This window comes from Anabrus simplex, chromosome 7 (assembly GCF_040414725.1).
Source record: "Anabrus simplex isolate iqAnaSimp1 chromosome 7, ASM4041472v1, whole genome shotgun sequence".
Taxonomy (NCBI): Eukaryota; Metazoa; Arthropoda; class Insecta; order Orthoptera; family Tettigoniidae; genus Anabrus; species Anabrus simplex.
This window is the reverse complement of record NC_090271.1, coordinates 138,054,180-138,075,443: the sequence shown is the minus strand read 5'-3', so window position 1 is coordinate 138,075,443 and position 21,264 is coordinate 138,054,180.

The following is a 21,264-nucleotide window of genomic DNA, read 5'->3' as shown; positions in this document are numbered from 1 at the left end:
CCAGGTACGGCAAGACTTTCCTTGTGGAAATCTAAGCAGCGAGACTGGATGGAGCCGCGTGAACATCTTCCGGCTGGCTACAATGAAGACTGAAGTGTTTGGAGGTCCCTTAACCGATTAATAACTGGTGTCGGCAGGGATAAGTCCTCACTTAAATTATGAGGCTTCACATCAGAGGACAGCAAGTGCGACTGTGTGAAGAAAGACCAGTGAACCATATATACCAATGTCCTCTCTGCCCATTTTCATGCTCAGAGCAAGATTTAATGGTTGCCAATGACAGTGCCCTAGGTGTGGCTCAGTTTTGGAAAAAACCATCTAAATGTACAGTAAATTTGTTCAATTTCCTTTGTTTGTTAAATTTTGTAAATAGTTTAATTATTATTGTACTTTAACTGTATATATTAAGTATGCTTCTGACACGAGTAAATAAATAGCCTCTTCCTGATGTTTTCGGGAAAACTACTTAATTTCTTTTTCGTGCAAATGTAACAGACGGTTGACAATGAAAGTGAAATGATGATTATGATGAGATATTTCATTTCATTGACCTACTTGGCTACGTGTTAAGAGTCCTGCAGATGTATGCTTGTATTCAGGAGGTGGTTGATTTGAACCCCACTGTTGGCAGTATTGATACCCTTTTCGCGCATTTTACCACATTCCCACAAGATAACTGCCGATGCGATGGCCGCTATATCCATACCCTTTCTCCTTCTGCCGACGCCGAAACCCTTTATGTGTTAGTGCGACGTTGAAACGGAAGGGAAGAAAGAAGAAAAACAAAAGCTCATTTGAGTTCAACAGTATTAATACTGTGCATAGTGGTGAGGATGGTATGCTGTATGTGGTGGAAACGGAGACCTGGCTGAAGGATTGTATCATATTCTCGGTAACTCTATCCTTTGCGGTGTGCAGTCGTCGTTGTGGACGAGCAACTTTCATGTTATCCTCTTTTGATCCGCACTCGAGGTAAACATGACCTGTATTGTTTCCTGTCAGTGAGCAGCCAGGGATACGTAGCCACGATACATGCTGGTCTCAATTATTCATCTTCCAGTTTGACTTTCGTCTGCAAGTCCACACAGAGAAGGCATTAGATCTATTCAACCTGGTATTTTTATTTTGATCTGTTATACGCACCGTTAACTTAAACAAAAATGTAATTATGAACATGCTATCATTTATTGACCATTGTACACAAAACTGTGACTTCTAAATATCCGGATACTGGTTTAATAAGAAGTTATTATATGAATAAAACCACCTTTCCAATACACAATAATCCTTTATATTTAGGATAAAACCATATAATTACAAGTAGGACATGTTTCGCTCAATCTTAGTGAGCATCATCAGCTATAGATAACATAATCCATGGTGGGTCAAGGCCCTGATCCTGGTATATATAACGAAAAAACGTCTAATATACATTGATAAAATACGAATTTTAACAATTTAAAAATAATCAATAAGATTATATTATGTCTATTAAAACAAATATTGATCATTAAAATTGCTTAAAATGTAAGTGGAATGAATGATATGAAAAGTACATTTAATCACTACATACTATAGTAACTTTTCATATCATTCATTCCAATTACATATTAAGCAATTTTAATGATCAATATTTGTTTTAATAGACATAATATAATCTTATTGATTATTTTTAAATTGTTAAAATTCGTATTTTATCAATGTATATTAGACGATTTTTCGTTATATGTACCAGGATCAGGGCCCTAACCCACCATGGATTATGTTATCTATAGCTGATGATGCTCACTAAGATTGAGCGAAACATGTCCTACTTGTAATTAAATGGTTTTATCCTAACTATAAAGGACTATTGTGTATTGGAAAGGTAGTTTTATTAATATAATAACTTCTTATTCTGAAATCCAGTACGGTTTTACAATGAGATTTATAACTTGTAATATTGGTTTAATGTCTTTACGTTTCGAGAGTTTGTTCTTATTGGTAGATACGCTGGATAGAATACCCGTCTCCAAACTCGTAATCAGTATATGGATACGGGCGCTGTCGGCAAAATATAAAAACCCAATAATATGGCACTCGCTTTTCTTCTTGCCAACTGGAAGTTACAGTCCTAGTATTCCAAGCCTAATTGCTTTGATACTTAGTCTTTTTGCGGATCTATTTCAGAGCTATCGTGACGTCACAAAACTGACGAGTAATTAACCTTATCCTGTAAATATATTGGCAGATATACATAGTGTTTGTTTTCAGGTCTTCCTGTTTGGCCACGGCCGCTTCCGCAAGGATGAGAAAGAGTTAGGATTGTGAAGGAAGTGGCCGTGGTTTTAAAGTACAGCCCAGCATTTGCCTCATGTGAAAATGGGAAACCACTTTAAACCATCTTCAGGGTTGCCGACAGTGGGATTCGAACCCACCATCTTCAGAATGCAGGTTCAATCAATCAATCAATCAATCAATCAATCAATCAATCAATCAATCAATCAATCAATCAATACTGATCTGCATTTAGGGCAGTCGCCCAGGTGGCAGATTCCCTATCTGTTGCTTTCCTAGCCTTTTCACAGTTTGGTGGCCCTAACCGCACAGCCAACGCGCTCGGTCGATGCAGGTCACCACACAGACTGCAAGTGCACAGAGTTGATGAACAAGGTCCCAATTTTCTTACTGGAACAACAACGATACATAATTTAGTTTTGGCTTCTTTATCAATACACGGCTGGAAAGGCAACGTTTGGTATAGAAACTCAAGATTATTTAGCACTTGCCTAAAGTTCAGTTAAAAAATAAATAAATGGAAAACTGGTATCTGTTTAGTTGATGGTAATGATACAATATTCCATTTATAGTGATGAATCACAGGTTGCCGCTTTCTCCTGGCGTACAAACTGGTATTCTCTATTATGGTGCAATATGCTCACGTCAACCTCTGACTTTTTGAAGTGTGAGCACTTTCTTAATCGAGTCTTCGTGACTCCCGATGTGATAAAGCAACTTTACAACAGAGATTACTCCCGTGCTTTGTTGCAAGCCATTCCTCCACCACCTGGCTCATATGATGGCGAAACAGACGTTTCGAATTGAAGAGTGAAATTCGCAGTTTAGTGGGAAGCATATGGGTAGGTTTATGGACGTCAACCGGATGTAGAGATGTACGTGTTCGTGAAATGACTGAAGAAAAACATGGTATACGACTTACTCCTAGGTTGACGAGAAATGTCCTATTTCGTTACGCTTTTGTAGATACTTTGCTGGTGATGTTGTCGTCGTAGCTGAGTAGAGCAAACTTCACGGGCGTCTGATCTGAGATAACGTAGGCCTAAACCAAGCAATCGTTTCAAAAAGTCAATACGTAAATGAGCAAAATAGATTCGTAAATTGGGCTGTTGTTCATTGCTGTTAGGGGCTGCCTGGCCGAGGCGGTAAAGGCGTGCTCGGTTCGCCAGGAAGGACGTGGGTTCGAATCTCCGTCAGGAAGTCGTAACATTTAAGAAACAAGATTTCCACTTCCAGAGGTGCATATGGCCCTGAGGTTCACTCAGCCTACACCAAAAATGAGTACCAGGTTAATTCCTGGGGGCCAAGGCGGTCGGGCGTAGAGTTAACCACTCTACCCCATCATGTGTCGCGGTTAACAATGGTGGAAGCCTTTACCTTTCACTGCTCCAAGGGCCTTCATGGCCTGTACGGAGGTGACATTGTCTTTTGTTCATTGCTGTTAGTACTCTTTTCATGGTACCTTCAACGTCAGCTGTAGCGTCACCATCCCCGACTTTCCAGTTCATCTCTATACGAAAAGAATGTTAATTTTATACATATAGAAAAATGAGAAGCGCCACCATATCTTCAGGCAAGACCAGAGAAATTTCCAAAGCCGATAACAGGAATGAAATGTGTAAATATGAAACGGCAGCAGTACGAAACCAATAAGATCACCCAGTAAGAATTCGTAATAATAACATCCTTATAAAATTGCACATTTTTGGAACATTAATACATAAATTATTCACATAGACGATACAACTATTTATATAAGAGTTTGTAATAATATGCAAAAATCTTAGTTTCAAAAGGTTTCAAAGTATAATCTTTTTAACCACTCCAGTATATGTAAATATTTCACAGTAAACTACGAAATATACACTATTTTTTTTGCTAGCTGCTTTACGTCGCACCGACACAGATACGTCTTATGGCGACGATGGGACAGGAAAGGCCTAGGAATGGGAAGGGAGCGGTCGTAGCCTTAATTAAGGTACAGCCCCAGCATTTGCCTGGTGTGAAAATGGGAAACCACGGAAAACCCACTTCAGGGCTGCCGACAGTGGGGTTCGAACCTACTATCTCCCGGATGCGAGCTCACAGCTGTGCGCTCCTAACAGCACGGCCAACTCGCCCGGTAATTGGTAAGTTCAGGATATTTCCTAAACGCCTGTTTTTCATGTAACTGCTAAATGCGCAGAGTCAAGTTAAAATTCTGTTTTAGATCTAGTTGTGTGAGACAACCTACAACCTGTTTTCCAGTCAGTGACCGGATCAGGGATGGAATGAATTAAGCCCCATCTTGTGACGAGGATAGGAAATGTGCCGTCTGCCGAAGCCTGTCGCACTCCTCTGGGGCAATGATAAATGACTGGCAGATGAGATGAAATGTTAATGGAGAGAGTTGCTGGAATGAAAGATGACAGGGAAAACCGGAGTATCCGGAGAAAAACCTGTCCCGCCTCCGCTTTGTCCAGCACAAATCTCACATTGAGTGACCGGGATTTGAACCACGGTATCCAGCGGTGAGAGGCCGGCGCGCTGCCGCCTTAGCCACGGAGGCTCCACTGGTCTAATTGTGTGACACATAAAAGTGCCTATAAATGCCTATGTTGATTGTTAGAGCCTATCAGACAAAATGCCTCTTTTTAAACATATAAAACGTTATGTATTCTTCGATTTAATAATATATTATTTATTTATTTTATGTATCCGGTTGGTTGGCAGCTCGAACACATCCTATGAAGTTGCAAAGATATTACCGTGGTTTTTTAGAAATATCATGACTGAAACGAGGTATAAATTTACCCGAAAAGATCTTGAAAAGTGCACAATAGTCGGTTGTAGTGCATCTGGAGAGTACGTAGTTCTAGGTTCCAGTACTGTTTCATTCTGACTTCACAGGATTGAAATATATACTGGCACTTCCAAATACAGCAAAAGTCTTATTTCATATTGCCCAGAAGATAATTTACATTTTAAACACTTTAAAGTTCGGCTCCTTGGCTGAATGGTCAGCGTCGAGGCCTCTTCGGCTCAGAGGGTCCTGGGTTCGATTCTCGGCTGGATCGATAGATTTTAACAACGTCTGGTTAATTTCTCTGGCTCGGGGATTGGGTGTTTGTGTTTGTCCCGACAAACATGCAAACAAAACACTCAAGTCACAACATGCAATACTGAATACATTCCTTCTCTTAGGGTCCGCGACAGGAAGTGCAGCCGCTCGTGAAACAGGGCCAAGTTTACATGTCCATCATAGTTTGCACCCGCGTCCCCACTAGCTCGTGAAAGAAGAAGAAGAAGAAGAAGAAGAAGAAGGATGCAAATTTGGTAGTGCCTATTTTAACCCTTCCAATTTATATTTAGGCTGTCTAAAGCAGGATTTGAATGCCTAAATGTCCTCAGCTTACTAATCACCAATAACATTTCACTGACTTTTTAGTGTGCTACGTCTCTACTGCTGCCACTCATTTCCCCTGTATGGCGGTACTGCTGCAGTTGTACAAAATTAACCTTTTAACGATGGTTACAGAAGCTAGTTTAAGGCTGTTACAGATAGCAGAGATATATCAAGTGTCCCTAAATGAGAAACCAATACAATTGATACAAAACGGTGCGCATCAGCTTAATGTAGCAAACGTTCTGATGATGATGATGATGATGATGATGCTTGATGTTTTAAGGGGCCTAACATCGAAGGTCATCGGCCCATCAAACGTTCTAGGTTACTGTTTTGCAGCAAGACAAAGCCGATGCTGTATATTATTTTCGTGTGTCCTTTTTCGAACCACTGTGTGGAAATCTTTGACCATATTCCCCTTAGTCTATACACTGTAAATATGTAATGATCCTGCAAGGATTTTAGTCAATTGGATGTTAGGAATTCGTCTTATACATTTCCTCGAATACTAAAATAAACACTTCTTCAGAGTGCTAATGGTTCTTCATGAAGGTCATTATTCACAATTGCCTATTCATCATGGACCACAGAAGTGATAAGTACAATAAACACACGTCAGTGCTTTCGAAGCAAACTAATGTGAAGTACACTGCCGGTGTGCCTCAGAAGTGCGTACTATAAGACAATTCAAGTGATGTCATCCACTTGTCTGTGTTTTGTTTTATTGCACCATAAGCTAACATTTTGTCATGCCCCTAACTGAGTCAGGCGTTTCTTCCACATATTCGTGTGCTAAGCTCCTCATTTTCAACTTTTGCTATCCAATCCCCTCTCAGTTAAATCTTGTTCTATTCTGACCTCGACGGTATAGGTTTGTGTGGTAGTCTTTCATTTTCACGCCTTTCATGACACTTATCTTCCATTTGCCGCCGGTCTGAGTGGCTCAGACGGTAGAGCGTTGGCCTCCCGAGCCCAGATTGGCGGGTTCGATACTGGCTTAGTCCATATGTATTTGAAAGGTAATCATATTCGCCAGCCTCCTATTGCTAGGCTATGTTTATCGGCACGTAAAAAGGACAAAAAACCTGCTGCAAGACACAATTCCCGCACTTCGCTGTGTCTGAAAACTATAATAGTAGTTAGTGGTACGAAAAAAAAGTGCTGTAGGGGTAGCATGCCTGCCTCTTACCCGGTGGCCCCGGGTTCGATTCTCGGCCAGATCAGGGATTTTTACCTGGACCTGAGGGCTGGGTCGAGGTCCACTAAGCCTACGTGATTGAGGCGCTATCTGACGGTGAGATAGCGGCCCCGGTCTCGAAAGCCATGAATAACGGCTGAGAGGATTCGTCGTGCTGACCACACGACACCTCGCAATCTGCAGGCTTTCGGGCTGAGCAGCGGTCGCTTGGTAGGCCATGGCCCTTCAACGCTGTAGTGCCATGGGTTTTTTTGGTTTGATACGAAAAAAGTATTTATTTTGCCGAAATTCTCCGAAGTGTCGGAGTTCTTATTAGCTTTAAGCGGGGATGGTTGTCTAGTTTTACTTTCCCTTGAAACAATCACCACCACCACGGTGTTAAGCCCCTTGAGGTAATAATAATACACTGCTGCACAGTCCAACTTTTTATGTTTTTGTTAATGGTTAACGTCGCACTAACACATCGAAGGTTTTCGGCGACGCAAGGATGGGATAGAGCTGGAAAACCACGGAAAACCATTTTCAGGACTGCCGACAGTGGGGTTCGAACCCACTATCTCCCGAATTCAAGCTTGACAACTACGTGACCCAAACTGCACAGCCACTCCCTCATTATTATTATTATTATTATTATTATTATTATTATTATTATTATTATTATTATTATTATTATTTCTTGGCCTTTTCCCAGTTTATTGGAGTCGGGACGTCGTGTGGATTTGGCCCATTCTTACGGCCAGATGCCCTTCTTGGTGCCAACCCTAGGCTACAAATCCGTGTTTCTGCGGTGATTGGTACTGTGGTTTGTTGTATTGAAATGGAGAATTAACCATACGCAGTTCAAAATCCTTTACATGGCCGGTAATCGAAACTGGGACCCTCTAAACCGAAAGCCACTACATTGACCATTTAGCGAAGGAGACGGGCCATTTATCTAAATTTCGAAAATCACGTTAATAGCTTCTAACAATGTATGATTTGACTGCATCGTCATCATCATTATCATCAACATATCGCTATATGCTGGTTGAATCAGGGACAACAATTCTAATGTTATCTTTTTTTTTTTTTTTTTTGCAGGTATGTAACAGCCGCACCTCAGTAGCCCTGAAGAAAGTGAATGCTTCCTGTGGTGGAAATGTAATTTCAGGTAATGTATAGAAACAAGCCGGATCCGAGGAAACCGGCTTCAGTCTTCACTTATTGCTTACTGTGGTCTCTCATGACCAGTCTGTTGCATTCATACCTCGTGACATCATGCTATTTAGGTAACGCCTAGCCGAGGCCAATTGCACAAGACCTCGACTAGTCGATGATATTGTCTTTTTATTCAAACTGTTTGCTTGTTGGGTTCAGTTGTTGTGAAGGGAAGGCGACACTCCGTACTTATTTTTACGAAATTCTTTCTTTCTGGCATTCGGAATAACGAGAATCGTTTACATTTAATGCCAGCTGGTTTTCAGGTTTTGAACAGACCATGTGGGACCCATATGGTATCATTTGTATAAACTTACCACTCCTCTAGTCATAAGTTTACAATATTTTGAGAACATAATCAAACCTACGCTTCTGTGCCCTCTTTTCAACATTGAGAAAAGAAAAGATTACACTGTTTTTCCTGTCGTTTGGATTGTCTTTGTTCAGCGGTCAGCGTTGAGGCCTTCAGACCAGATAGTCCTAGGTTTGATTCCCAGCCAGGTCGGGGATTTTAATTGCGTCTAATTAATTCTTCTGGCTCGGAGACTGGGTATTTGTGTCTGTCCCAACACTTTCCTCTTCATATTCAGACAATGCATCACACTACCAACCACCACAGGAACATGCAATAGTGACTACATCCCTCCATATAGGGTTGGCGTCAAATCCACTTACATGACAAGTTCGCACCCGCGATCGATTTAAATTAAATATTGGATTGAGTGTATAATAATAATAATGTTATTTGCTTTACGTCCCACTAACTACTTTGTAAGGTCTTCGCAGACGCCGAGGTGCCGGAATTTAGTCCCGCAGGAGTTCTTTTACGTGCCAGTAAATCTACCGACACGGGGCTGTCGTATTTGAGCACCTCCAAATACCACCGGACTGAGCCAGGATCGAACCTGCCAAGTTGGGGTTAGAAGGCCAGCGGCTTAACCGTCTGAGCCACTCAACCCGGCTGGATTGAGTGTGTCTACTCAGAAATTTGAGAAAGAGGTACTTTATTAATGATGACCAAGTTAAGAACTGTTTATTGCAAGAAGTTGGGCTTTCTTTCTTTCTTTCTTTCTTTCTTTGTTTATTTCTTTCTTTCGCATATTCCTCAATCGTCGACTGATAAAGTGTGCTAACTTCGAGAGAAAATAATGTTAGCAGCACGGTTCGTTCCTTTGACTCCTTTTGAGTTGCGGCTGTTAGAGAAAGCGTATTTGTCTCTGAAGAGTGGTACTGAGCAAACGTGGAGTGAGGTAATTTCCGGTTGCTTTCCTCTCTGAAGCAGAAGATGCTATTACATATTAGTCTCTCACGCCCGCTATATGCATATGCCTACCTATTCTGCGAACGACACAGTCACACTGTTCATCACAGAGACGGGGTACAGAAGGAATGACATTTCTGGCTTCGCTCATACCTCTGCTACTTTCATATTGTCAAAGGATGAAACCGAGACCATCCAGTGTGTTTATGCTATTTATTTTACGTGGGATCGACACAGACAGGTCTTACGACGACGATTGGATAGGGTAGTCCTAGGACTGAAAAGGAACTGACGCTGGCCAATATTTGCATGGTGTGAAAACGGTAAACCACGGAAAACCATCTTCAGGGTTGCTAGTTGAGTTGTTCGAACCCACTTGCTCCGAAATACAAGCTTACAGCTACGTGATTCAAACTGCATAGTAAACTCCCTCGGTGATCTAACCTATGAAAAAAGACACATCGCACTGTAAACACTATCTATCTATCTATCTATCTATCTATCTATCTATCTATCTATCTATCTATCTATCAATCAATGTCTAAAGGCAATGTCTTGCCGATTCAACCATTATCTTCTGTCTTCAGCTTGTCGTTTCATCTCACAGTAGGAAACAGCACGAACACTTGGTCCCAATGCCACGGGAATTAACCATTTAATAATAATATCCCCCGACCCGGCATAGAATCCAATACGGGCCCCGAGAACCCAAGACTAACCCACTGACCACTCAGCATGGGACCAGACACTGTAAACATTATGGATCTGTGTTGACATAACCTTTATCGGTTAACACTGAAAGCGCTGCCAGAGGCCTTTAACATGCTAGCGATAACGGCATGAAGTGCCAAGATCAAAACTGCGAACTAAGTAGTTTGAGCCTAGCTCTAATTCACTGAGACAGGTAATATTTAGACTTTTCTTACGCCTAACGCTAAGATCAACACGAGGAAGTGCTAGTTTGGTCTCTTATCTGTCCAGAACAAGAGCTCGCCTGATTTCTTCCACATCACAGCGATTGTCTTGTTTCAGTTAGACTAGAAGAATAATCTATTACTACTAAGGCCGGAGTTAGTGAGCCGGGCAACTTATCTATTAGACCAGGGAAGCGATTATATACACTAGTGCCAGAAGTTAAGCATAAGTTACGAGTAAGCATGGCAACAGGAGCTAGACCGCAAATCGCACGACATATGCACCTACCAACGTTACGTGTTCGCTCTATATATTTGTATAGCGGCGTAACCGCAAGGTAAACTCAGCCAGTGGTGCGCCCCATATTCCCTCAGTCATGTTTGCCCTGTTATAGTGTGCGGAGTGTAGCTTCGTGGTGAACGTGACACCATAATGGCACAACGACGCCATTTGGAACCTGTTTTGTAGGGTAGAATACTCGGCCGCCTATTCAAGCCAGACACAAAACGAAGTCGCCGTATCCTTGAATGTGCCACAAAGTGTCCTTTCCAGGCGTTGGAGACGATTTCGAGACACAAGAGATGTTAGTCGTAGGCCAGTACCAGGTCGACCAAGAGTAACCAGCCCACAGCAGGACCGATATCTGGCCTTAACCGCCCGACGAAATCGGAGTGCACCTGCAAGATAATTGTCGGCGGAGCTTGCAGCCGTCTCAGGGGTTGCTGTTTCCCGGCAAACTGTGTACCGGAGGCTCAGAACAGCAGGGCTGTTTGCCCTATGTCCAGCGGTGTGCGTCCCGCTCACTCCAGCACAGAGACGGGCCCGTTTACTGTGGAGCCGTCAACATCGAAACTGGACCATGAATGAATGGAGGCATGTGCTCTTCACAGATGAATCCCGCTTCAGTTTGCAGAACGATTCCCGTCGCACGTTAATCTGGAGATAACCGGGTAGCCGATACAACCACAGGAGCATCGTGGAACGGGACCAGTATGGTGGTGGTGGCGTCATCGTGTGGGGCGGCATCATGTTGAATGGCTGCACGTACCTGCACATCTTCATGGGTGGTCCGAGGAACACCCTTAACGCTTGGAGATACAGGGATAAGGTACTAGGACCACATGTTCGACTCTTCAGAGATGCGATTGGTCCAGACTTCCTCTTAATGGACGATAATGCCCGACCGCACCGCGCTGCTCTGGTGAATGCATTTCTGGCTGGGGAAGACATTCATCGCCTGGCCTGGTCATCGAGGTCTGCGGATTTGAATCCTATATAACATGCCTGGGATGCATTGGGGAGGCGAATTGCATCCCGTTAGCCTCCACCAAGGACCCGTCAAGACCTTCGCATTGCTCTTTCGGAGGAATGGGATCGACTGCCACAAGAGCTCTTGGACCATTTGATAGAGAGCATGCCACGTCGCTGCGAAGCATGTGTGGCCGTAAGGGCTAACCACACACGCTATGAACAGGATATTTTGTTGTGGAAGACATTGCCAAGTTTTCTGACATTGGTTTTTTTAGCACTTGTGTGACATACGGTGTGTGATTCAGATTCCGTTTGTTCAGCAATCCGTCTGACATTTCTATCGGGCAGTATGGCCTCTTTTAGTGATTATGCTTAACTTTTGGACACTAATGTATATATATTTTAATTTATTGGCTTTACGTAATAGTTCAAACAGCCAACTACACATGCATTGGAATATTGAAATATTAAATTGATAAGACATCAGATTATGAGAAATCAAGGTATTGCCGCACAAAGGAAACATCTACCAGTATCGACAAATTTCTTAATCAGTCAAGAGGTTCCACACGAAACAGAGAATATACGCATAAGATCAAGAAATATAGACGAAAACAAACTCAGGGAAAACAGCCAAAGAATAGAAGAGACTCATCAGCTCATCGAGGAAGGTAATCTCGAAACAGCTCTAGATGCCATCAATGGAATAATAAGGGATTCTTTGTTCCACAAGAAACCTCGGAAGTCCAAAGAATGGTTTGATGAAGAATGCTACATAGAAAGAAGAAAAACGCTCAACTTACTACATATAGCCAGAAGACTTAAAACTGCAATCACCTTACAAGCGTACGCGATACAACGAAGAAACTATAAACAATTACTGAAATCGAAAAGGAACAACTATACCGAAATGCAGGCACAACAGAAAGCCCAAGAAGCTTTAAGAGATCCTTTTGTAGCTCTAAAGAGAAAAAGGATGAATCCATCGAATCAAATAAACATGAATAATTGGGAAACCCATTTTAATAATGTACTAAATACAGGAAGACGAACATTAGCACTAGAAGTGGCAAAATGTTCGACAAAAAATCTAGAAATAACAATAGATGAAGTGACGAGAACAATTCAAGACACTAAAAAATACAAAGCAGCCGGTCCGGATGGAATTTACAACGAGAATCTAAAAGATACTCTACAATTGCTAGCACCTTATTGGACCAAGCTATTCAATAAATGTCTAGAAACAGGTAGAATTCCGGAAAGTTGGAGGACGTCCTACATAAAAATCTTATACAAGGGAAAAGGAGAACCTGATGACGAAAACTCGTATAGAGGGATAGCGCTAGAGAACAACATCATGAAAGTATATACAAAAATCATTAATCAAAAACTTAACGAACTAATAGATGATCATCTCCCAGAAGAACAATTCGGTTTCAGGAAAGGTAGAGGAACTCTACAAGCTGTCGCTAATTTATTAGATGAAGTGCAAGAAGCACTTAGGCACCCAAAAGGAAAATTTTATGCTATATTCATTGAATTCAGTAAGGCTTTCGACATGCTCAACAGATCAAAATTAATGGAAAAATTAGACGGCATGATTGGAGCAGATAACGAACTTAAGATTATAATAAATAACCTTCTAGCCTATAATAGCGTGAGAATAGATGATGGGGTATCACTCTCTTCCCCCATCACTCAAACAAACGGTGTGTTACAAGGAGGCCCCATTAGTCCTACACTTTTTAACGTAGCTACAAAAGACATCACAAGAATAACAGATAATTTGCCAACAGTGCTGTATGCCTACGCAGATGACATGATAATAGGTTCGAGAAACAGAGAAGACCTTCAGATCGCAGTAGACAGACTACAGGAATGGGCCAAAACAAACGACTTCCAGGTTAATAAGAACAAAACAGTCTGTATGGTCTTCAGAAAAGGAGGAAGAATAGCAGCGACAGATAGAATTTCATATGCAGGGGTAGATTTAACTACAGTAAATAATTTTCGCTACCTTGGCATCACTCTACAAACGTCAGGATCCTCATTCAAAATACATGTGAGGGAAAGAGCAGCAGCAGCAATAAGAGGAATTTACGATATACAAGACCCAACCAAAATATCAATAGGCTCAGCAATGAAACTTTTTCATGCAAAGATACTACCCATTCTGACATATGGCATAGATTTAATCTGGGACAAATTATCAACATCTGACATAACTACCCTTGAAAAAGTGAAAGCTACCTTCCTGAAAAGAATATTAGGTATTTCTAAGACATCTCCATCTAGACTAGCTTATGAACTAGCTCAGGAGCCTTTCCTTATCGAGGACCTTAGATATCTCTCTGTGCCATCGACACCCCAAGCCACTGCTTACCTAAATCTGAGGTTAAGCAAAAGAGAAGAAATCTGGCCGGAGTTCTACGTGACGGAAGCTATGACAAACAGAGACTGGATGGGCCCAAATAAGATCATGCGCAGCGCTATCAACAGGCTGGCAGTACATGGTTTCCATCATAAGCTATGCGTAAAAGAGATATATCACGATCCAAGCGACGAATGCGTGTGCAAACTGTGTGAGAAAATATGTGAACGATACCACTTCAATAAGTGTAGCAAAAGAGAAAAGTCCTTACATGAATATAGTAAAGAGTAGAAAATTTACATATGGCCATTGGCTGCAATAAAACTTTATATTGGAATACAAAATATGAACAGTAAATATACACTTGCATTATATATATCACGTATGAATCTTCCATAATAGTGTACTTGGATTTCGTAGTTTTAATAGTTCTGAGTCCTTCTTTCTTTCTTAATCTGTTTACCCCCCAGGGTTGGTTTTACCCTCGGACTCAGCGAGGAATCCCATCTCTACCGACTCAAGGGCAGTGTCCTGGAGCGTGAGACTTTGGGTCAGAGGATACAACTGGGGAGAATGACCAGTACCTCGCCCAGGTGGCCTCACCTGCTAAACTGAACAGAGGTCTTGTCGGGGGATGGGAAGATTGGAAGGGATATAAAGAGGGAAGGAAGCGGCCATGGTCTTAAGTTAGGTACCATCCCGGCATTTGCCTGGAGGAGAAGTGGGAAACCACGGAAAACCACTTCGAGGATAGCTGAGGAGGGAATAGAACCCCCTCTACTCAGTTGACCTGGCTGAGTGGACCCCGTTCCAGCCCTCGTACCACTTTTCAAATTTCATCACAGAGTCGGGAATCGAACCCGGGCCTCCGGGGGTGGCAGCTAATCACACGATCCACTACACCACAGAGGCGGAGTCCTTACAGAAATATATTTTCCGGTATTGAAGCTAGTCTAACCGTATAGCATATACCCTAAGCTTACAGTCTTAAATCGGTGTCTTTTAAGAACTTGGCAATTGCTCTGGTTGCTGGGATGATAAAATGCACTGTATGCTGAGTGGGAGTTGGAAATTGATTGTAAGTAAAGTTGTTATTAATGTTTTCCGCAGTGTGCCTTAATTAAGGCCACGGCCGTTTCCTTTCCACTCCTAGGCCTTTCCTATTCCATCGTCGCCAACAAGACCTATCTGAGTCGGTGCGACGTAAACGAACTTGAAATTTTTTCCGCTGCACATAATAAAGTTGGCATGAAGAAATGTGGTTAAGGTCAGCGATTGCTTGGCGGTCACAGGTACAGTAAGGCGAGTCTAGGACTCCTATTCGGTAGAGATTGTTTGCAAAACTTCCGTGATTGAACCTCATGAGAATAAGAGAAGTGACGTAATGGCGACAAGAATTCCACTTGGAGAACAAAGGTGAGTGAGCGATTATTCAACTGGCCGTTGAACACAAATCGTTGACGGGTTAGTTTTTGTAATTTCAGCAGTAGGCTAATGCCATCAGGCGGAAAAATGACAAAACACATCTCAACTAACAACAGTAGTCAGTCAGTGAAATGTTATTGTTGTTCAGTTTTAGGAGCTCGGCGATATTTAGTCATTCGAAGACTAGGCTCTCAAAACTCCTCCAACTTTTATGATTATTTTTTTCTTTCATTCTTCCTCATATTCACTTCCCTTCCCGTTCTTCTTCTTATTCGATTATTTTCAAAATACTGTATTCCTGATCAATAGAGGCTGATGACCACGTGGTTTTTCACTTTATAAAAACAAAACGACAACTAGCCATCGCTAGTGAGTTCGTTACCATGAAGACTAAACAGTATTTCCACATCAGCGGTGCTCGCCGCTCATGGACTTCTTAATTAAAATCTATATTTGGGAATAAATATTTTTTTTTTCTAGTTGCTTTACGTCGCACCCACACAGATAGGTTTTATGGCGACGATGGGACAGGGAAGGGCTAGGAGTGGGAAGGAATTGGCTGTGGCCTTAATTAAGGTACAGCCGGGCTGAGTGGCTCAGACGGTTAAGGTGCTGGCCTTCTAACTCCAACTTGGCAGGTTCGATCCTGGCTCAGTCCGGTGGTATTTGAAGGTGCTCAAATACGACAGCCCCGTGTCGGTAGATTTACTGGCACGTAAAAGAACTCCTGTGGGACTAAATTCCGGTACCTCGGCGTCTCCGAAGACCTTAAAAAGTAGTTAGTGGGACGTAAAGCAAATAACATTATTATTATTATTATTATTAATTAAGGTACAGCCCCAGCATTTGCCTGGTGTGAAAATGGGAAACCACGGAAAACCATTTTCAGGGCTGCCGACAGTGGGGTTCGAACCTACTATCTCCCGAATACTGGATACTGGCCGCACTTAAGCGACTGCAGCTATCGAGCTCGGTGAATAAATAAATATCTATCAGATAAAGAGATTTGTAAACTGGACATTATATGTTTTTGTTCTATACACTTTTGTGATAGACCTAATATTTCCAGATATGTTTGGAAGGTTGTCAAAAAGTAATAATCACGAATATGTCCGTAATTATTATTATTACTAAGGTAAAAATTCATAGAATATGAAAGGTCGGAATTATACTTTGCACTACATTTTCTATGTAGACAGTGTTTCGATACAGCTAATATTAACAGAGACATTTGACATTTCTTGTTTTGATCTCCTTAATATTGCTTCTCCACTATATATATCTATATATATAAAAGCAAGTCGGGCTGGAGCGATGTATATATAAATATTTAAAAATGAAAAAAGACGTGAATTAATGAGGCACTTCCAGAAATCTCAGAAATTTGAAACTTGGTACGAGGGAAACTGATGACCCCAGGATCCCTAGAAAAATCGGAAATTCTCAAAATTCCCTGAAGGGGGCACGCTGGGGGGGCTCAAATTTTGGGCTCAGCATAAGAACACAGTCGTATAGTATATAAAAAACGATAACCTATAGGTTTCGTGGGCTTAAAAATTTTCGGGAATTTCCTCATTTTTATCCCCTATCCCCCCAAATCAAGATGGCGGCACAACCTGCCAGACGAGGTAGACAATTGAAATTTGGTGAAATTATAGCTTTTGGTCCCTAACAGACGGAAAAATTCCAAAATGTTCACATTTTTCACTTTTTACCCCCAAAGATATCGAAATATGGAGGCAATTTTAATGACTGTGCAGACATTCCTTTTGAGCTATTTTTTGGCTAAACGGTAAGTCGTATCACGAAATGGATGGCACAATGTCCCTTCAATTCAGAGTGATCTACAACTTTGGTCCTGTGACATTTTGTCGTATCTCGCTCCCTTATACGTTAAATTTGGCCATATTTCTGGATTGTTCGTAAATTTGGTGATTTTTACAAGTATATTTCATTGTTTGACACACTTATAAGAATGATAGGATCATCGCGTTAGGTGCGCACATTGGCACGATTAAGGGACATATGTGTACCAAATTTCATGATTCTAGCTTATACATAAGTAGGCAAAATGTAATGTAAAATGTTAAAAATGCACCCAAATTTCACCCTATTCACAATTTGAACTCAATTTACCCCCTTAATATGGGTGATACGAGGATATGGTTTTGAAACAAACATTTAGAGGGATAAGTGAGGCGTCTGATGGCGCAAACCGTTTCTTAATATCATAAACCGTTTAGGAGATATGAATCTCGAAGTGGAAGTCTGCACTTTTCAACGTGCTCATGCTTATCCGTCATCTATATATATAAAAGCAAGTCGGGCTGGAGCGATGTATATATAAATATTTAAAAATGAAAAAAGACGTGAATTAATGAGGCACTTCCAGAAATCTCAGAAATTTGAAACTTGGTACGAGGGAAACTGATGTCCCCAGGATCCCTAGAAAAATCGGAAATTCTCAAAATTCCCTAAAGGGGGCACGCTGGGGGGGGCTCAAATTTTGGGCTCAGCATAAGAACACAGTCGTATAGTATATAAAAAACGATAACCTATAGGTTTCGTGGGCTTAAAAATTTTCGGGAATTTCCTCATTTTTATCCCCTATCCCCCCAAATCAAGATGGCGGCACAACCTGCCAGACGAGGTAGACAATTGAAATTTGGTGAAATTATAGCTTTTGGTCCCTAACAGACGGAAAAATTCCAAAATGTTCACATTTTTCACTTTTTACCCCCAAAGATATCGAAATATGGAGGCAATTTTAATGACTGTGCAGACATTCCTTTTGAGCTATTTTTTGGCTAAACGGTAAGTCGTATCACGAAATGGATGGCACAATGTCCCTTCAATTCAGAGTGATCTACAACTTTGGTCCTGTGACATTTTGTCGTATCTCGCTCCCTTATACGTTAAATTTGGCCGTATTTCTGGATTGTTCGTAAATTTGGTGATTTTTACAAGTATATTTCATTGTTTGACACACTTATAAGAATGATAGGATCATCGCGTTAGGTGCGCACATTGGCACGATTAAGGGACATATGTGTACCAAATTTCATGATTCTAGCTTATACATAAGTAGGCAAAATGTAATGTAAAATGTTAAAAATGCACCCAAATTTCACCCTATTCACAATTTGAACTCAATTTACCCCCTTAATATGGGTGATACGAGGATATGGTTTTGAAACAAACATTTAGAGGGATAAGTGAGGCGTCTGATGGCGCAAACCGTTTCTTAATATCATAAACCGTTTAGGAGATATGAATCTCGAAGTGGAAGTCTGCACTTTTCAACGTGCTCATGCTTATCCGTCATCTATATATATAAAAGCAAGTCGGGCTGGAGCGATGTATATATAAATATTTAAAAATGAAAAAAGACGTGAATTAATGAGGCACTTCCAGAAATCTCAGAAATTTGAAACTTGGTACGAGGGAAACTGATGTCCCCAGGATCCCTAGAAAAATCGGAAATTCTCAAAATTCCCTAAAGGGGGCACGCTGGGGGGGCTCAAATTTTGGGCTCAGCATAAGAACACAGTCGTATAGTATATAAAAAACGATAACCTATAGGTTTCGTGGGCTTAAAAATTTTCGGGAATTTCCTCATTTTTATCCCCTATCCCCCCAAAACAAGATGGCGGCACAACCTGCCAGACGAGGTAGACAATTGAAATTTGGTGAAATTATAGCTTTTGGTCCCTAACAGACGGAAAAATTCCAAAATGTTCAAATTTTTCACTTTTTACCCCCAAAGATATCGAAATATGGAGGCAATTTTAATGACTGTGCAGACATTCCTTTTGAGCTATTTTTTGGCTAAACGGTAAGTCGTATCACAAAATGGATGGCACAATGTCCCTTCAATTCAGAGTGATCTACAACTTTGGTCCTGTGACATTTTGTCGTATCTCGCTCCCTTATACGTTAAATTTGGCCGTATTTCTGGATTGTTCGTAAATTTGGTGATTTTTACAAGTATATTTCATTGTTTGACACACTTATAAGAATGATAGGATCATCGCGTTAGGTGCGCACATTGGCACGATTAAGGGACATATGTGTACCAAATTTCATGATTCTAGCTTATACATAAGTAGGCAAAATGTAATGTAAAATGTTAAAAATGCACCCAAATTTCACCCTATTCACAATTTGAACTCAATTTACCCCCTTAATATGGGTGATACGAGGATATGGTTTTGAAACAAACATTTAGAGGGATAAGTGAGGCGTCTGATGGCGCAAACCGTTTCTTAATATCATAAACCGTTTAGGAGATATGAATCTCGAAGTGGAAGTCTGCACTTTTCAACGTGCTCATGCTTATCCGTCATCTATATATATAAAAGCAAGTCGGGCTGGAGCGATGTATATATAAATATTTAAAAATGAAAAAAGACGTGAATTAATGAGGCACTTCCAGAAATCTCAGAAATTCGAAACTTGGTACGAGGGAAACTGATGACCCCAGGATCCCTAGAAAAATCGGAAATTCTCAAAATTCCCTGAAGGGGGCACGCTGGGGGGGCTCAAATTTTGGGCTCAGCATAAGAACACAGTCGTATAGTATATAAAAAACGATAACCTATAGGTTTCGTGGGCTTAAAAATTTTCGGGAATTTCCTCATTTTTATCCCCTATCCCCCCAAATCAAGATGGCGGCACAACCTGCCAGACGAGGTAGACAATTGAAATTTGGTGAAATTATAGCTTTTGGTCCCTAACAGACGGAAAAATTCCAAAATGTTCAAATTTTTCACCTTTTACCCCCAAAGATATCGAAATATGGAGGCAATTTTAATGACTGAGCAGACATTCCTTTTGAGCTATTTTTTGGCTAAACGGTAAGTCGTATCACAAAATGGATGGCACAACGTCCCTTCAATTCAGAGTGATCTACAACTTTGGTCCTGTGACATTTTGTCGTATCTCGCTCCCTTATACGTTAAATTTGGCCGTATTTCTGGATTGTTCGTAAATTTGGTGATTTTTACAAGTATATTTCATTGTTTGACACACTTATAAGAATGATAGGATCATCGCGTTAGGTGCGCACATTGGCACGATTAAGGGACATATGTGTACCAAATTTCATGATTCTAGCTTATACATAAGTAGGCAAAATGTAATGTAAAATGTTAAAAATGCACCCAAATTTCACCCTATTCACAATTTGAACTCAATTTACCCCCTTAATATGGGTGATACGAGGATATGGTTTTGAAACAAACATTTAGAGGGATAAGTGAGGCGTCTGATGGCGCAAACCGTTTCTTAATATCATAAACCGTTTAGGAGATATGAATTTCGAAGTGGAAGTCTGCACTTTTCAACGTGCTCATGCTTATCCGTCATCTCTCTATATAAAAGCAAGTCGGGGTGGAGCGATGTATATATAAATATTTAAAAATGAAGAAAGACGTGAATTAATGAGGCACTTCCAGAAATCTCAGAAATTTGAAACTTGGTACGAGGGAAACTGATGTCCCCAGGATCCCTAGAAAAATCGGAAATTCTCAAAATTCCCTAAAGGGGGCACGCTGGGGGGGCTCAAATTTTGGGCTCAGCATAAGAACACAGTCGTATAGTATATAAAAAACGATAACCTATAGGTTTCGTGGGCTTAAAAATTTTCGGGAATTTCCTCATTTTTATCCCCTATCCCCCCAAATCAAGATGGCGGCACAACCTGCCAGACGAGGTAGACAATTGAAATTTGGTGAAATTATAGCTTTTGGTCCCTAACAGACGGAAAAATTCCAAAATGTTCACATTTTTCACTTTTTACCCCCAAAGATATCGAAATATGGAGGCAATTTTAATGACTGTGCAGACATTCCTTTTGAGCTATTTTTTGGCTAAACGGTAAGTCGTATCACGAAATGGATGGCACAATGTCCCTTCAATTCAGAGTGATCTACAACTTTGGTCCTGTGACATTTTGTCGTATCTCGCTCCCTTATACGTTAAAT